The sequence below is a fragment of the Capricornis sumatraensis genome, chromosome 16, assembly GCF_032405125.1.
Source record: "Capricornis sumatraensis isolate serow.1 chromosome 16, serow.2, whole genome shotgun sequence".
NCBI classification, from domain to species: Eukaryota; Metazoa; Chordata; class Mammalia; order Artiodactyla; family Bovidae; genus Capricornis; species Capricornis sumatraensis.
Genome location: NC_091084.1, coordinates 49,631,625 through 49,645,568, shown reverse-complemented (window position 1 = coordinate 49,645,568; position 13,944 = coordinate 49,631,625). Strand labels below are relative to the sequence as shown.

At 41.8% G+C, this 13,944-nt stretch overlaps 1 pseudogene; it reads left to right on the top strand.

The window, feature by feature from the left end:
* The first annotated feature begins 1,147 nt into the window (after nt 1-1,147).
* LOC138092154 (tripartite motif-containing protein 5-like) lies at nt 1,148-8,434 on the top strand (annotated as a pseudogene).
* Nucleotides 8,435-13,944: the final 5,510 nt, after the last annotated feature.

The following is a 13,944-nucleotide window of genomic DNA, read 5'->3' as shown; positions in this document are numbered from 1 at the left end:
GTCCATTCTTAGCTGGTGTTCTGCAAGATCTTCTGTGTCTGGATCTAAGTCCTCTTTTTACATTCATCTTACTTCATATAGATATTAGCCCTACTACCAGCACACAGTTCATCAATGATAATTAGTTTAATGACCTGGACTAATATTTTGAGATGTTTTTTCTCAAGACTGACATTCATTTTATCTATGTTTATATGCTTTTAGATATCAGACTTCTATAATTCAATGAATCTTTTTAGGCCAAGGTGAAATCACTATTTATATAGACAGAACCTAGCAGAGTTCACTCATTGCTCTGAGTGTTAATCGGGTCCATGAAGTTTATTTCCTTCACTCAGTGGGATAGGAGACACGTCTCTGAAGGAGGACCCCTAACATATTAAGTTCAGCCTCATTCTGTAAACTGAATACACATGATCTTTGTAAGTCATTGTCTCCATTTATACATTAGATGAAGGGTTTCCTCTTATACATACAAACACATTGTCATATACGAGGTCATGATGATATGGGAAATCATTGTCAGTGCATAGCAAATGATGGCATGGTTACACTGTAAATACTTTAGATAGAGCAGGTCTTTATGATGAGAGACTATGTCAGAAGACAGTTTACTGAACTATAAGAGAGAGTCATATGGATGTCAGTGGCAGCATCCGGTGCTGAGAGAAGAGTGGATATAAAAGCCCCATGGCTTTAAGTGGTTTCAGTCTTTTGATACTGAGACTGCTTCCTGGGCACTGGAAAGAAAAAGCAGGATGGATGGTGCATCATATAAGTATCTTAGTAGAAAAAGTATCAAGGCAACTTTTCTTTGGTAAAATTTAAATAGCAAGAATCACTGCACAGATAAGGATGGAATTTGATATGATATGAATCAAGAACTGATAGTAAAGTGCTTAAAAAATTATGATGAAATGTCATTTTGATCAGGTCCCTTGTTTCCCTCGTTTTCCCTTTCCTGTTTTCTCTATAGTTTCTTTTAGGTTCTCCATATTTCTTGGCCTGTATAACCTTTATAAGCAATTATGATCATGTACTTCTACCTTTCTTAATCTGCCCCTTTTATCTTTCTCAGTAATGCAAATATCTGTGAACAAGAGAATGCTCAGAATTCAGGACAGGTAGGAGGAGGGAACAAGTTGCCATGGCTTCAGGAAAATCAGTGAACCTACAGGAGAAGTTGACCTGCCCCATTTTCCTGGAGCTTCTGACAGAACCCTGAGCCATGACTGTGGCCACAGCTTCTGTCAAGCCTGCAACACTGCAAACAACGAGTCCGTGATTGGCCTAGATGGGGAGAGCAGGTGCCCTGTATTCAGAATCAAGTATGAACCTGGGAACCTGCAGCCTCATTGGCACCTAGCCAGCATAGTGGAGTGACTCAGGGAGGTCAAGGTGAACCTGGAGGAGCAAGAGAGAAATCTATCTGTGCCATGGAGAGAAAGTCCTGCTCTTCTGTGAGGAGGATGACAAGGTCATTTGCTGGCTTTGCAAGTGGTCTCAGGAACACCATGGTCACCACACATTCCTCATGGAGGAGGTTGCCCAGAAGTGCCAGGTAAGAGACCAGAATGGAGGAAACACTAGGCAGAAATGGTACTTGAGGGGAAATGTCTACTTTGCACTGGACTTTGATAACTTTTCACCATGAACCTGGGGCTTGTGATCTCTCTTCTTCATATGCTCAGTTTCTGATGCCTGAGGGACATTTCAGTGTATTCCTCCAATCATAAAGTAATAACCCTACACACAGCTCAGACAGTAAAGAATCTGCCTGCGATGCAGGAAACTGGATTCCCTCTCTGTGTTGGGAAGATCCTCTGGAGAAGGGATTGGCTACCCTCTTCAGTATTCTTGCCTGGAGAATTCCATGGACAGAGAAGCCTGGCAGGCTATAGTCCATGGGGTTGCAAAGAGTCCGACATGTCAGAGAGTGACCAACACTTGGACACTTCGACCCTACACACAGACACTTAGCCAGAAGTAGACATTCATGTACCTTGCGCTAATAGGTGGAGATCTGATGTTCAAGAGAACGTTACCCCTTTGAACAGGAGGGTAACTAGGACACTAGGTGGAAGAGATAGAAACTGTTTCCTTGCTATAGGATCAGGTTTCTCCGAGAACAAAGAGAACCAGTCTTCTCTTGGCAAGTGTATGGTGACTTCTATTGCTTGAGTTGTAAAGAACACATAACCTATCTGATTTTTTTCCCCCAAAGTCATGGATTCTAATTGCTGTTCTCAGTTCTGTAAAGTCTATTCACTTTGGAAAACATCTTCATTTGTCTACCATTTATTTTCTACATTGATGTTGAGAAAACCGTAGCTTGACTCTGATGGGATTCTTTATTCACAGTGGAAACTCCAGGAATTTTTGAAGAGGCTGAGGAGGGAGCAGCAGGAAGCTCAGAAGCTGAAGGCTCAAGTCAGAGGAGAGATGAATACTTGGAAGGTAGGAGGAGGCACTTCCTGAAGGAGTTAGATATCTGAGCAGGACCTTGGGTTGATCACAAGGAGCTGCCTTCTTTGTTCCCTGACAATTAGTCACTTGGCTAGTCCTCTTCTTCACCATTTCCGTGATAGGAGTGGGTGCTGAATAGGGAATATATCACAAAAGAATACAGATATTGGGAGGGAGGTGTTCATAGAGAGGGACTTTCTGGTGAGGATAACTGGTGAATTTCACATTCCATTCCTGCCATGTTTATTAGCCTTTAACTCTTCTTGGAATCCATTTGGCAATGTCCCATGGTTCTGTCCTCAGTGCTCAACTTTTTGGCAGAGGAAGGAGGGAGGGGGTCAGGAGTAATGCAGGGAGGCATGACTATCCTGGACAGATGTGTGATGGCCGAGCTATACGCATGAGGATCTCCTTTTAGCTGAGGGTTAGCCTCGGTAATGCAGACTTGAGGCCATTAATGTGAAATGTGCTGGTGGTAGCGGTTTAGTCGCTAAGTCGTGTCTGACTCTTGAGACCCTATGGACTGTGTAGCCTGCCAGGCTCATCTGTCCATGGGATTCTCCAGGCAAGAATACTGGAGTGGGGTGGCATTTCCTTCTCCAGGGGATCTTCCTGACCCAGGAATCGTATCCGGGTCTCCTGCATTGCAGGCTGATTCTTTACCAACTGAGTTGCTAGGGAAACCTTTGAAAAGTGACGGAGAGAAAAAAAAAAAAACAGGAAAAGTCAGTTTCCTTAAGCATTGCTTTCCTCCTCCTCTTTCTCTCATTCCTGAAGAATGAAATACAACATGAGAGAGAAAATATCCAGGCAGATTTTTTAAACCTGAGAGAGATCCTGAACAGTGAGGAGTTGAAGGAACGACAAAATCTAAAGCCTGAGGAAGAGGTTGGTCTATGTAACCTGAGAACGAGCTGGTCCAGCAGAGCCAGTTGGTGAGAGATCTCATCTCAGATGTGGAGCATCATTTTCAGGAACCAAAAAACGAGATGCTGCAGGTAAAACTGAGGAAGAAGGCCCTGCATTTGAGACCTAAGAGAAATGAAGACAAACTTTCATCTCTTCTGTGTGGCTGTGCTCTTTCTGGTGTTGTCACTAAGGTTGCTTTGTGCCCTGCAGCCCCCTTCCCTCATAGCTCCATTGATAAAGGATCCTCCTGCAGTGCACAAGAACCCGGTTCACTTTCTGGGTCGGGAAGATCTGCTGCAGAAGGGATAGGGTACCCACTCCAGTATTTTTGGGCTTCCCTTGTGGCTCAGCTGGTAAAAAATCTGTCTGCAATGCGAGAATCCGGGGTTCAATCCCTGGGTCGGGAAGATCCCCTGGAGAAGGAAAAGGCTACCCACTCCAGCATTCCGGCCTGGAGAATTCCATGAACTATGTGTGTAGCCCATGGCTTTGCAAAGAGTCAGACACGACTGAGTGACTTTCACTCTTACTCTCACGCAGCTCAGGTTCCCATATTTCATAGATGCTTGACTTATGGGAAAGTGGAATCTTCTTTACCTGCCAGAGACATAGAATTGGAGACAATTCCCTTACATTTTAATTTTCCCCTGATTATAGAAGAGAGCCTGTATCTTTTTGTATAGATTTCCAGAAACAGACTTTATTTTAAGGAATATTTTTACCTTGCTGCAAATCACTGATCCAGTTGGTCACATACGCAAGAAGAAGTCAGAATGGAAAGACAGCATCTTTGTATTTGTATTTGCACACCTACATGTCAGCTTTAAGATCTTTACAAGCACATGAAATTCAGACCACTCTTCATTTAGTATTCATGATGTCATCTTTTCCTGGGTTTTGTAATTATTCCCAGGTATCATAAAATCTCAGGGTATTTTGACACTCACCATTTTGGGGAGTAGCCTTTGAAAGCATGGGGACTCTTGACAAACACTAATATGTCTCAAACACCCAGGTTCTGCAAACCTGAGTGGAGTTTTATGCCTGGAGTATCTTATTTCAAGAAGTGTCTTCACATATTAGCAGTGTGACCTAGAATAACATCCTTAACTGCTGTGTTTATTTTATTAATGTAATCATGATACAAAAACTATGCCATACATAATATTATCATCAGATTATACATGATATTTTCTCCTTGGAAAGACCCTGATGCTGGGAAAGATTGAGGGTGGGAAGAGAAGGGGACGACAGAGGTTGAGATGGCTGGATGTCATCACTGACTCAATGGACATGAGTTTGAGCAAACTCCGGGAGATGCTGAAGGTCAAGGAAGCCTGGTATGCTGCAGTCCATAGAATCGTAGAGTCAGACATGATTGAGCGACTGAACAACAACAAAATGATACTAAGTGAGAAGCATCTAAGTGTCTCAATAACAAGTATTTGACCTATTGAATACCAAAAAATACAACCTGTCAGTGTCTCATTAAACAGGTTTCTGCTTTCAGGGACACAAGGATTCTTTTTACTGATGCATCATTTTCCAGATCCTAGATCACCTTTGTGCTACTGTCAAGACTATTCCAGCTCTGCCTGTCATGGAAAAGCATATGTGCCTAGGCGTGTATGTCTCTGTGGTTGTGGGATTACAGTTTTAATATAATTTCAAAATTGCTACATACTTGATCTTATTATTGTGATCCACACAGTCAAAGGCTTTGGCATAGTCAATAAAGCAGAAATAGATGTTCTTCTGGAACTCTCTTGCTTTATCCATGATCTAACAGATGTTGGCAATTTGATCTCTGGTTCCTCTGCCTATTCTAAAACCAGCTTGAACATCTGAAAGTTCAGAGTTCACGTACTGCTGAAGCCTGGCTTGGAGAATTTTGAGCATTACTTTACTAGCATGTGAGATGAGTGCAATTGTGAGGTAGTTTGAGCATTCTTTGGCACTGCCTTTCTGTGGGATTGGAATGAAAACTGACCTTTTCCAGTCCTATGACCACTGCTGAGTTTTCCAAATTTGCTGGCATATTGAGTGCCGCACTTTCACAGCATCATCTTTCAGGATTTGAAATAGCACAACTGGAATTCCATCACCTCCACTAGCTTTGTTCATAGTGATGCTTTCTAAGACCCACTTGACTTCACATTCCAGGATGTCTGGCTCTAGGTGAGTGATCATACCATCGTGATTATCTTGGTCATGAAGCTCTTTTTTGTACAGTTCTTCTGTGTATTCTTGCTACCTCTTCTTAATATCTTCTGCTTCTGTTAGGTCCATATCATTTCTGTCCTTTATTATACCCATCTTTGCATGAAATATTCCCTTGGTATCTCTAATTTTCTTGAAGAGATCTCTAGTCTTTCCCATTCTGTTGTTTTCCTCTATTTCTTTCCATTGATTGATGAGGAAGGCTTTCTTATCTCTTCTTGCTATTCTTTGGAACTCTGCAGACCACCTGACCTGCCTCTTGAAAAAGCTATATGCAGGTCAAGAAACAGCAGTTAGAACTTGATATAGAACAACAGACTGGTTCCAAGTAGGAAAAGGAGTACGTCAAGGCTGTATATTGTCATCCTGCTTATTTAGCTTCTATGCAGAGTACATCATGAGAAACATTGGACTGGAAGAAGCACAAGCTGGAATCAAGATTGCCGGGAGAAATATCAATAATCTCAGATATGCAGATGACACCACCCTTATGGCAGAAAATTAAGAGAAACTGAAAAGCCTCTTGATGAAAGTGAAAGAGGAGAGTGAAAATGTTGGCTTAAAGCTCAGCATTCAGAAAATGAAGATCATGGCATCTGGTCTCATCACTTCATGGGAAATAGATGGGGAAACAGTGGAAACAGTGTCAGAATTTATTTTTTGGGCTACAAAATCACTGCAGATGGTGATTGCAGCCATGAAATTAAAAGATGCTTACTCCTTGGAAGGAAAGCTATGACCAACTTAGATAGCATATTGAAAGGCAGAGACATTACTTTGCCAACAAGGGTCTATCTAGTCAAGGCTATGGTTTCCCCAGTGGTCAGATATGGATGTGAAAGTTGGACTGTGAACAAAGCTGAGTGCCGAAGAATTGATGCTTTTGAACTGTGTTGGAGAAGACTCTTGAGAGTCCCTTGGACTGCAAGGAGATCGAATCAGTCCATTCTGAAGGAGATCAGCCCTGGGTTTTCTTTGTAAGGAATGATGCTAAAGCTGAAGCTCCAGTACTTTGGCCACCTCATGCGAAGAGTTGACTCACTGGAAAAGACTCTGATGCTGGGAGGGATTGGGGGCAGGAGAAGGGGATGACCAAGGATGAGATGGCTGGATGGCATCACTGTCTTGATGGGCGTGAGTCTGAGTGAACTCCAGCAGTTGGTGATGGACAGGGAGGCCTAGCGTGCTACAATTCATGGGGTTGCAGAGAGTCGGACACAACTGAGCAACTGAACTGAACTGAACTGAACTGCTCTTATTAAATAAACAGATTCTTTACCAACTGAGCCACTAGAGAAGTCCTACCAAGTAAACTAGATTCTGTGAGATCCAGGATCTTATTTCTAAAATATATATATACAGAATTTACCTAGTTATCATTATGTGTATTAAACAATACAACATTTGTGATAACTTCTGTAACTTCTAGCTCAAAAGTGGTACTCTATATAATGTGTATTCATTTTCTGCTTCCCTCTCACTGTGACTAAAATAAGTCATTTTCAGAATAAATATCAGATTATATTCAACATGATAACCCTCTCTATGTTTTAGAAACAGCATACATTGATGAAAGAATTGCAATTTTATTTAAATCTTACCTAATTGTAAAATAAATGTTTCTGGATAGTGCCTTATTTTATTTTTTCAAAATATTGTACAATAATGCTATTTCTTTGAATTCAAATTTCAAGTTAGGCTCTGTTTGCCCCAAAGTTACCATTCACAGTGATACATTAAGACTCAGAAGTATAATTGTGAGATTTCTTAACACTGATTTAGGTAGGTATTTGTGTGTCCTGGTCAGCCTTACTTTTTTAATGAGTTAAAAGTTCTCAGGAATGAAGGAAAAAGTATGATATCTTTCTTCAGTGAGATAAGAGGGGAATCACTTCTGCACTGGATGTTCATTCAGGGCTTGGTGGGATCCTCATGTCTTTTGGAATTGTTAATCCCTATGGAGTCAAAATTATTATTTTTTTTTAAAGTGGATCAAGTTTATTTTTTCTTATCCATACTCGTCCCTAAGAATTCTCAACTTTCTACCTTTGGATGAACTTTGACTTGACAAGGTTTTCCAAAGAGGAATTTTTCCAGTTTTTGTGTCTGTGTGTATATGCACACATCTTTGTCTTAGCACTCACCCTTGGAAACAAGGGAATATTGGTGTTTTAAATACTTCCATTGATCTCTGCCTTCCTATCTTCCCAATGCTACAATGACTGGCATTCTGACTCACTAGGAAAATTCTGTACTCTTTAATTATTGACAAATGACTCTCCAGGGCCACTGATGCTGTTTCATTTACTGGAATGCTCAGTTCTCCAGTTCAAGAGGAAATACCTAGTTATGAGAAACTGAGGAGCTGGATTTTTGTATACAACAGAAAAGATCTGCACACATAGGGGCATTCCCTTTTAACCAGGACTCCTGGGTTTCGCCGGTAGCATGGCTGGTAAAGAATCTACCTGCAATGCAGGAGACCTTGGTTCAATTGGGAAGATCCCCCAGAGAATGGAATGGCTACCCACTCCAGTATTCTGGCCTGGAGAATTCCATGGACAGAGAAGCCTGGCAGGCTACAGTCCATGGGGTTGCAAAGAGTCAGCCATGAATAAGTGACTTTCACTGGCATGAGAAGTGAAGCCCTTTCCCAAAAAGAATATGACACTTATAAGTCTTTCCCAGTCACATGTTCTTTTCTTGGTTAAAGACTGAAGAAGGTGTCCTGGAAGCTCCTCAGTCACTGGTGATGGGAAAACTGTGTAACTGCACACATGAGAACGAGAACCGTACATTTCCTCCCACCATATACAAAGGCAAACTCAAGATAGATTAAAGGCCTAAATGTAAGTCCTGAAACCACAAAGCTCATAGACGAGAACATAATTAGACACTGTTTCACATAAATCACGGCAATATATTTTTGAATTTATATCCAAAGGCAAAGGAATAAAAGCAGAAGTAAACAAATGACTGAATTAAAAGCATTCACACAATGAAAGGAACATTTGACAAAATAAGATATACTGAATGGGAGAAAATTTGCAACTGAGATGAATAATACTGGGTTAATACCCTAAGTTTTAAACAGTTCATACAACTCAATATCAAAAACAAACAAACAAACACAAAATATCACTGTTTGGCTCATGTCTGGAAATTGCTGCTTATCGGTGTCATTATCTTTATTATAGTTCACCTCTGCCAAGAAAAAACACAGAATTCCTTCCTTAGTGTATTATTCAAGGTACTTCAGAGAAACAGAATATCTGTTTATATATCTATTTTCATTGTGAATATTTATTTGAAGATTCTTTAATGTAAGGTATTGGCTCACATAATTACAGACCCTGAGAAATTCCGGGTCTGCAACCTAGAAATCTATGTAACTCAGTCCAAGTCCGAAGCTTGGGGCCACAGTACAGTCTAGTCTAAACGCGGTAGAAGAGTACATCTCAGCTCAAGTAGCCAGACAGGAGCAGGAAGAACAAATTCTTCCTTCTTCCACAAGTTTGTTCTTTCCAGATCCCACAACAAATTGAATGATGATGCTCACCCACCCTGGAAAAAGCAAACTACTTTACTGAGTCCACAGATCTAATTCTAATCTCACCTGGAAACGACACCCACACAGACACATCTAGAACACACAAATGACCAGTTGGTGTTAACACACAAAATAAATTTTACAGCTTCATTATATAAGATCCTAAGGATTATATGTTAAACAGTAGTACTCTTGTCTGGAAAATCCCATGGACGGAGGAGCCTGGTGGGCTGCAGTCCATGGGGTCGGGAAGAGTTGGACATGACTGAGAAACTTCACTTTCACTTTTCACTTTCCTGCATTGGAGAAGGAAATGGCAACCCACTCCAGTGTTCTTGCGTGGAGAGTCCCAGGGACAGGGCAGCCTGGTAGGCTGCCGTCCATGGGGTCGCACAGAGTCTGACATGACTGAAGTGACTTAGCAGCAGATGTCATTGCTCAACAAGTAACCCTGCTACAGTTTACTCTTCCTCAACCTATTTAGTAAAAGTGTCATTTTGCAACATAGCATCCAGCTTCTGAATGTCAGCATCAGTGAACGACCACTCTGTGATCACCTCTCTAACTGACCACCTGAGTGATTTCAGATTTGTTGAGCCATTTCCTCTAACATGACCTAATAGGACAGACTGGTCAGATTCACTACTTCAGATGGTGAACAGGCCAGTAAAGAGCAAGCCAATGCTGCTTCCTCAAGGGAGTTCTCAGTATGGGTCTTCACTGGGATAAAGAGGGTACTTTACTCCTGCATCTGACAGCTCTTTAGTAAGGAAACAAGACAAGGTGGGTGTGTGAAATTGCATTGCTTAGGAAGCCTAAGTTTTCCAAAGGTCTGATTATTTTGAAGAGACTTGAGAATAGCTTCTCGGAGAAGAGCTAAGAATAAAAAGCACTCACTGACTCACCAAGCACAGGCACAAAAGCCTCGTTAGTTTCCGGAGGCCCTATGTGGATGCCTCTTACTGGCCTTATAGTTTCTCTCCTCCTTTCCTAGCCAAACTCCACCCACTAGAATTTAACTTTCAGTTTCCTTCAGGCTCTTGGTGAGGCGACTGAATCCTGAGCACATATGTTCAAGAAATGTGTTTACTCTTCTCCAAGGAATGACAACGTCTCCATTCATATCTGAGAATAACTAAGTGGTTTGTGGAGGGCAGAATTTGAAAGATACACAAGAAAAAAACTGAATCTGCTTAGGTGAGTTTTATGTGTTGTCTGTAAGCTGTAGCCCTGGGATTTCTTTGGCAGAAATGATGCTAAAGCTGAAACTCCAGTACTTTGGCCACCTTATGCGAAGAGTTGACTCATTGAAAAGACTTTGATGCTGGGAGGGATTGGGGGCAGGAGGAGAGGGGGACGACAGAGAATGAGATGGCTGGATGGCATCACTGACTCGATGGATGTGAATCTGAGTGAACTCCGGGAGTTGGTGATGGACAGGGAGGCCTGGCGTGCTGCGATTCACGGGGTTGCAAAGAGTCAGACATGACTGAGCGACTGATCTGAACTGAACTTAAGCTGTTCTAAATGGGGGAAAGGTTCAGCTTGCAGGCTTCCTGGTTAGACTGCTGGCTGAAGATCAGTCTGGTAGAGAGAAAGTCTTAAGAGAAAGGTGGTTGGAAGAAAAGAAAGGCTTTGTTTGTTCCTTGGAGGGACTGTATTTCTATAGGCTGAATCTACCCACAGAGACTTTGAACTCTGTAAGTACGAATCAAACATACTGAGAACAGCCAGAATCTTTGGTCTTTCAGAGTTAGACCGTCCCTTTCCTCAATAACAGGTCAAAGGCTGAAGGGTCTTCCAGTCCTGATATTTTCATTTCTATCAGTGTAGAAATACAGTATTTCTGCATGGCTGTATAGATCATTTCTCATTCCCCAGGTTTTCCTGTGCTCAGGAATCAGATGCTGTGACATCTGGCAGGCTCTGCAGCCTCTCATGAATTCTCTTGTCCAGACAGAGGGAAATGCTGCACTTCCTTACATTCCCTAACCTGTTCATGCTTCTCCTTCAGTGGGATGTGCCACCCAGAAGCAGCTCAGCTGAGAGATTGGGGCAAGGAGAACACGTGGGAAAAACTTCCAGAAGTGCCATCTGGAAGCATCTAATGTCTAGTAACAGTGACATCTAACTTTAAGTTTTAAAGACTTGTTACTTGATTGTTACTAAGGATAGCAAAAGATGTTAGAGAAGTATTCTTATACCACGTCATGAGACTTATGAGGGAAGTTAAGTTAGAGGAACCACCTGTTTATCTACCTTCCTCTTTCTTATAAGGGTACAGCTGTACCCACTGTGCTCAAGGCACAGAAACAGAAGTCAAATCTTTCTTCTCACCATGACCTCTTCTCTGTTGACCAAATCTTCTGTGGACATTATCACTCCTGCTACACATTCCTTGTCACCCTCTCAGCCACAGAAGATGTTAGAAACAGCTTCTGAATTCGCAGTGAACCTGTCACGGTCATTACTACACGATTTTCAAATAGATTTGTTACTTTACTGCTTCAGGTTTTATTTTGCAAGTGTTGTCAGTAGTTTACACTATATAATAGTAGAAAACTGCCTGGCACATAAAACAAAGCACAATTTCACTTTCCAATTTGATTCTCAAAAATGATGGTTTCCCATGCGACATCAGGAATTTGTGGCTCTCTCACATTAAGAGAAACAGCTTTGCTGCAGTCACAGAAGAAAGTTCTGCTTGTACATTTCCTGTTTGGATTTTTACATAATTATTGTAGTTTTATGTCCTTTTTTGTTGACCTGTAGTTGGTACCTCTGAGACTGTGAGTTTATATTCTCGTGAGCTCAAATGTCAGATGACCAACCTGCAAGGTGCAATCACCTGAAGGTGTTATCAGGCAGAGGTGACTCATGTTCCCACATCTGTCTTCCTGCTTGTCGGGGAGACGTTGGGTCTCTGTTTAGGTAGTGGTGGGGTATCATACGTCATATGTGAGCACTAGTTTCTTCTGTGTCTGTGGTGATCACTGCTTTGACGTTACCTCTTATCTCTGCAGAGAAAGTAAATCTGCCTGCCCATGTCTGAATGCATCTTCTGATCCTCCCTTCTCGATGGGTTTCTGATGCAGCTGAGCATTGGTTGGATCTTGAATGCACTGAGATATAACTGGAGGCCCCTCACCAGACTTGAATAATAGTTTTAGTCATAGATTTGAATCATGTTGACCTCTGATTTTATTCATCAGAGAGTGATCTGGGGTACTTGATCTTTGCAGCCAGGGGCAAAGTACATATTTTCAGTATCTGTAACATTAGCTGGATTATATTTCTGGTTCACTTTCAACCTCATCTTTTTTATATATAATCATTGGAGGCTAATTACTTTACACTTTTGTGATGGATTTTGCCATACATCAATATAAATCAGCCACGGATGCATGTGTCCACCCCGCATTTGAACCCCCCTAACACCTGCCTCCCTACCCCAGAGGGATGTCTGTCTTATATATACAGTCGTTACTGTCTTTCTAAATTCCATATACATGTGTTAATATACTATCTTGGTGTTTCTCATTCTGACTTACTTCATTCTGTATACTAGGCTCCAGTTTCCGCCACCTCATTAGAACCAACTGAAATGCATTCTTTTTTATACCTGAGTAATATTCCATTATGTAATTGTATCACAACTTCCTTATCCATTTGTCTGCCAATGGACTTCTAGGTTGCTTCCATGTCCTAGCTATTGTAAACAGTGCTGCAGTGAACACTGGGGTACATGTGTTTCTTTCAATTCTGGTTTCCGTGGTGTGTATGCCCAGCAGTGGGATTGCTGGTTCGTATGGCAGTTCTATTTCCAGTTTTTTAAGGAATCTCCACACTGTTCTCCATAGTGGTTATACTAGTTTGCATTGCCACCAACCATGTAAGAGGGTTCCCTTTTACACCCTCTCCAGCATTTATGGTTCGTAGACTTTTTGATTCAGCCTCATCTTTATCAGGATCCTTCATGTAGGATGAACATGGCACAGCTGGAGAGTTTCAGTAACTCTCAATTTAACTCTGTGCAGGCTGTATAGCTTTCATCGCCTTGTTCCGGGTGAACAGAGACTCATTAGCTATCTCACACTGGAGATCTTTCTTTTGTCATCAAACTTTGGCAACCATTAAGACAGGATTATCATTTGAGAACTTCCCTTTCTTGTTTGTTGCTTCATAGTCCCCTGTGCCTGGAACCTCTGATAGACCCTCTGAGTTTAGACTTTGGCCACAGTGAGTCCAGGCTGAGGAATGAGCATCACTGGGCTGCCACTCTGCGACACCCCCACCGACTGACCGCAAGCAGTGGTTTCTAATCTGAATCACCAATCCTACCCATACAACCTCACAGGATATAAACTGCCAGGTGGGCTAAGCTTAGCTGCGAGTTACAGGACAGGAGACATAGCTTTGGGCACAGCTGCTTTAGTTGAGCTCTCAGAGATGTTCCGTACAGGAGGGACATTATCCCTGTCATCTCAGCTTTGTAAGGAACCATACTAGATGGATGGATGTGAACCCACCACAGGTGAGATAACTTTAGTTCTGTAAAGATCTGAACCCATTGTAAATGACCATGAGCACAACTTCTAGGGACCTAAAACAGACATATTTGACAGAAGACTCACAATTCCCTTGTGTATCTTCACCAATCATCATTTAAATTCCATGCAAAGTCTTTCTAGCCCAAATGCATTTCATACATCAGGCTAGTCTTGCTGTCAACAATGTGGTCATGAAAGGCTGCTGACTTTCCACTTTGTTGTAATCCAATAGGTTTCCCAGAAACACAA